Here is a 5,867-nt window from a genome sequence, read left to right on the forward strand (position 1 = left end):
AATTTCAACTTTATTATCTTTGGAGCATTTGTTAATGTATTTTGGCATTACATAAGTTAACTTTACCCGCTACTTGTCGAAACAAGTTCACTGAACTATACTTTGGGAGCTAAGCCAGATGAAATCCAATCAATCATAACTACATCCTAAATAAATATAGCTCTAAATATAGGTACCCTACAAGAGTGCTAACCTGATGCTCCAAGAATGATGGATGTCACACTTGGTGAGGAAGCCAACACTATGCACAGAATTCCAGTTGGCCATTGAGAATTTTTAGAAGAGAGATTTTACGTTTTGGTGAGAGAGAAAAACAAAAATTGAGAGATTTTGGATGATTGTTTGATTGGAAAAACAATCAATTGGCTCTGATACCAATTGTTGATCCCAGATATCTCAATAACACTAATAATCGAGTTAGGAATAACCAAATTATAGTGTTTTAATGAACAAAGGGATGAACACTCAAGAATAAATTATGAACATCAAAGAACAATCTTGARTGTYAAARDTTTCACTTTATTAATAAGAAAAACGTAAAAGCGACATTTAATACAATAGGCCTAATCACCTATTTATACTAGTAAGCTAATTAGAAGATAACTATCTAGTGAGACTATTTAGCTAATTTTTTATTAACAGATAATGTTTATCTAAACTATTAATGAGCTATAATATTAAGATAAACTTGAAATCCAGCTGTCGACTTGTCATCTCCAGCTGTCTTTCATGGGATGATGAATCAACCTTATGTTCATATCTTCATCGTATGCCTTTGGTTGAATTGCTGAAGAAAACTCTAAGTGTTGTTGACCAGAGGGGTGATGAAGATGCTCTTTCCATCGGATCTCTGGTTATTCATCAATCCTCTGGTTGTTCTCCAGACTTAGTCAATTCTGCCTTGATGTTTTCATCGGTCTTCTCGTTCTTCATCACTTTTTTTTCATTACTTTTACACTTTATGGATTATGGGGTCTAATATTGTTGTTTGTGTTTTTGGGTTTTGTACGACTTATGTCAACCGGATTGAAGACTTAGATTTTTTTTTCTTTAAATCGCTCAATTGGAGACTAAGTTAGTTTTTGGGCTATCTTGTACAAAGGCCCATCCTGACTTTGTACAAAGACTTTGACCGGATTGTTTCTTCACATCCCATCAAACTTCATTCATCGATCTGTTATCATCTTCATCGCCATCGTCATCGTCATCGTACCTCTCACAACATAGAATTCTAGCTATCAGCCGATTTGCACTCATTTGATCAAAGGTATATCGCTCAAGCGGACTAGGTTTTACAGGGTATAAATTGCTGGTTTACAGGAGTCAAGGTACATCGCTCATAAGGCCAATCAGATTAGAACTTAGTCTTCATTGCTCAAGGTTTTAGACGAACTAGAGTAAATCGCAGACAGCCTAGTGAATCTCAGTCTGTAAATAGCTCAAGGACTCAAATTAGGTTTAGCCGAATTTTGTAAATCGCTCAATGACTCGAATTAGACTTGGCCATATTTGCTAAATCGCTCAAAGACTTCATCAAGTTCTACCTAAATCACTCAACACTCTGTTTGATTTTGACTTGGTCTTCATTTGGTTCTTCTTTATCGTTCAAGTTAGTCATTTTGGTTTCAAGGTCTAAATTGCACAGGAAACTGTCTGCGTGTTCATCGCTCAATCCATTTGTTCAAAATCGGTCACTATCCTATCGTTTTTTTACCTAAATCGATTGAAAGGTTCACATCAGATTGAAAGATCTGCATCTTGAGAGAAATGAAGAACAAGAACAGGTAACAATTGAAAAGAGATTGTTTTTCGATTGTTGTGGTGGATGATTTAATCAAGAAATGTAAGTTGTTCATCAGCACCTATTTTACTACATCTCACAGGTTTAAGCAGGTTTGATCTTAATTGGACAATTAGTTCATAGTTCCTGTTTTGACACAAATCAAACATCTCTTGACAATATCTGTGATTGTGGATTTGGTTTTATTGGTGTCACTTTGTGTTTCTATATCAAAATTTGAGGACTGAAACAGTAGGTAAAGAGTTTTACTTGAAGCTGAAAATGCTGATTGTTTTACTTGTGAATTTTCCAAGGCTCTATTGTTTACTGATAAGAGCTACTATTGTTGCCATCTTCAACCATGATTGAAGAATTTTCTTAGTCTTCCTGATGCAAAATTGACTGGCTCAAGGAGGAATGTCCAAGTTCTAGAAATAATTCAGGACACTGGTTCTACTCCCAGCATGCATTCTCCACTGGACTATTAAAGAATAATTTTTTTTTTCATTCTATTGCACTTGGATGGCTTGCAGGTGACAGATAATTGTTATGCTTGTGAAGCTTTCAATTTTGTCTTAATTGGTCATCAAGCCTGTTCAATTTTGCAAGTATCACAGATTCATCTTCTTTCTCAATACTTAGTCGCGAATCAGTCACTGTTATTTTGCTCAAGCAATTATCTTCGTTTCAACTTCATTTGACCATTGCATTTGCTAAGAACTCTCACGTATGCAACATTGAATTTAACACCACTAAGGTGCTGATTCTTTATTGACTGGTTATGTGTCTTATAGTGATTTAGACTATCATTAGTGAGAGGATTTCAAAGTGAAATCAGTAGGAAGAGACTGCTGTAAGGTGCTGGTAACAGCAAACAAGGGTGAAGAGCATACATAGTGGAAAACAGAGGTATATTGACAGCTTTTATTAAGGAGAAAGAGTCATGGGATATGAACATCCAGGAGAAGATTGAGGCAGCTGGTAAAAGAAGGAAGAAGGGAATGTGTTTTTGACCTGCTGTTGTGTTATATGCAGCAATCAGGCAGGAAGAATGATGCAGCTTTTGGCCTCACAGCTTTGAATACATATTGACGGTTATCTGCATTTTTTTAGTCATAAATGTGTAATTGCTGCACAGAAGGCAGGGAATTTCAGTTGTTGTATATTCACTTGCAATGATGGTATATCAGCAGAAGCTTCTTTAACTATAAAGATAAGTGCAGTAGTTATAAGTGTGATTTAGAAGAGCATGTTAGCTTTCTGCTGAGATATCCTGTGGTTATTTGAGGAATCAGCTTTCTGTTGAAACAATTTATACTGTTTTGCAGCTATGTTTCATACTTACAAGAACTCATTCTGTTGCTGTTAGCTTCTTATATGCTGGGGGTTTGACTTTGCTGCTATCTTTGTTTGCAGGTAGTCTGTTTGTTGGCTTTGATAAAGTTATTGTCTGGAGGATCCTTCACAAGTAAAAAGGCGGCTTGGACTGTTTATAGATGTGTGATTTAGAAGAAATTTAGAACTTGTTTATACATGTGTGTTTGGCCTGGTTATGTGCTCAATTGATTCTCATTGAATTTGATTTTGGACAATTATTTAGGGCTTATTTTTTTTGTAGATTTTCATTTGATTCAATTTTTTTTCTTTTCTTTCTATTTGTTTGTATCTGTTTTTTTATCTGTGCTGATTTGTTTAAACTATTTGAGAATTTTTAGATCTATTTTACGTCGCATAAACTATTTCTTATCAGTTTTAACAGTTTTTGACTGTTTTTAACTGTTTTTAACTGTTTTTTAGCAGTTTTGTTAGCAAGAAAAAGATCATGTGCGCCACATGTAAATCAACATATTTTGTGAATAAGAAGATATATAACAGATGGAGTACAGACAACAGATATCAAAAAGTTTGGATAGGTAAGAACATGTATGATCATAATAACTGGTATAGATCATATTCTATTTCTGATCATCCTGTTCAAAGTGCTAAAAAGAAAATATCTAATAAGAATAGATGGTTTGGAAGTTACAACATACCTCAACCCGATACTAACAAAATAGGACCCAAGTTCGTTTGGGTACCAAAATCTAGTTAATCTGGTTTTGCAGGTGTGTCAATTTTGTGCTGATTATAATATCATTTCTTTGATACACTAATGCAGGGGGAGTTGTACATTGTCCAATGAGGCTTCTGAATACTTCAGTTCAGAACCCGTGCGTTATCGAGTGTGGTTTCTAAACACCCAGTTTAGGACCCGTGCTAAACAAGCTTCCATTTTTTTTCTTTTGAGCTAAACTGAATCATTACTAAAATCAACTTTCTAGGGGGAGTCTCTAGAAGTTTTTTGGAATATGAAATTTTTTTGGGAAACGAGTACATTTTCTAAACAGATATTTCCTGAGATTTTACTTGTGTAATTTCTCATCGTACATAACTCCAATACCTGTTTCAGCTATTCTTGAAACTGTTATTATCACGTCTCTTAAAATGATAATCATTTTCGGTGATAATACGCTTGTTTGTATTCAAATGTTGTTTTCTGATATTGTTTTTTGTTGTTTGATATACGTTCAATATTTTTTTGATATCAGAATCTGTAAACTCGTTCTTACAGATCTTCATTCATTTCTCTCATATATATCGAATAATCTGATCGTTGTCGCATCATTCCTTATTGATTGTGCTTAAAGCCAAATTTCTTGATCAATTTTATCTGATCATTGTGCTTATTTGCAATAATAATTTTGATCAATCATTGTCATCAACTGAGCTTACAGTATTTTGGGAGGGACTGAGTACTTATCAGAAATACCTCTATGGAATGTCAAAACCGACAGATCTATCCAAGAGGACAACCATATCTGAGTGAGCTTTAAATACAAAAGGGTTTGTGTGCTGAGATTAAAATGAAAAGGAGAGGGGTAGTTGTTGTGAGCTAAAAGAATTGACGAGAGTTGTGTCAGGATTAAAAGAATATAAGAATCCTATTCCAAACTTCTAAAATCCATGCATACCACACAATCTATTAGTTCTCAATTCTTTCGAGACTAATATTGAAAAAGGCAAAGCCCAGGCCAATTCTTGTCACAACCCCACCAGCTACTCATTTATCTTTCAACAGATAAGTGTCAATAAAACTTGGGGCACGTAACTCATTAACTATGAATTTCTCATTCGGAGAAAGTTGATATTGAATCAGAAGGATATATTTGTGTAGTCCACACGATTTATCTTTTTGAGCCTAAACAGAAGCATACGTTGCTTTATCTTTCTACACTACATAGATTTTGCATTTTATATGTTAATTTGCTAAAACATTCATAGATATGATATTCTTAAGCTATTAAAGATTGAATGGAAGACCTAGTGAGATGAGCATCAAAAAGTCTCATATATACAGTACATTCATTGTACTGAGTATATCTGTTATACTCACAGGCCAATCTTTTGATAAGATTGAAAACAATTTCATTCGTTGAAATTGGTTGTTACCTTCCCATTCCCTTAATCTGAAAAGATTAAATATGTGGATTTGCAAAGATCTACTTACAATTTCATGAATTGACGGTTTACACGGAGGATTTCATTCATCTTGTGTATGATGGAATGATTCTCATTTCATCATAAGGGGGAGTATGTAATAATGAATGAAATGTCCAATTCCAAACATTATAAAGGGAATCTGATGTAAAAATCAAGGGGGAGTAACTTCAGTGTTGGCAAAAGACTCAAAAGAAGTGCGCCTAGAGATGATTACAGAAAATTATTTCGATGCTAAAATGACTGAGAGATGTTGAATGTGAAGATTCATTTTACAACAGTTTACTGAAGATCAACTCTGAAGTTCGTTATTGCTTCTGATCTTCATTGTCAAAAGAGAAGATCATCATTGTTCTACATTTGAGGGGGAGTGTTAGGATCGAATAGCTCAAATTCTTGGTACTAAAACTTACTTGAATGATCGGTTAGACAGTAGTAGAGCAGCGGAAACAGTATCAATCAAACAGGTAGAAATAGTAAGAACACAATGAAGAACAGATGATGAACACAAAGAGAATTGCTTCAAATGATTTTCAATAGATTGAAAATA

The sequence above is a fragment of the Cynara cardunculus genome (genome assembly GCF_001531365.2).
Source record: "Cynara cardunculus var. scolymus isolate 2C chromosome LG 2, CcrdV1, whole genome shotgun sequence".
Classification (NCBI taxonomy): Eukaryota; Viridiplantae; Streptophyta; class Magnoliopsida; order Asterales; family Asteraceae; genus Cynara; species Cynara cardunculus.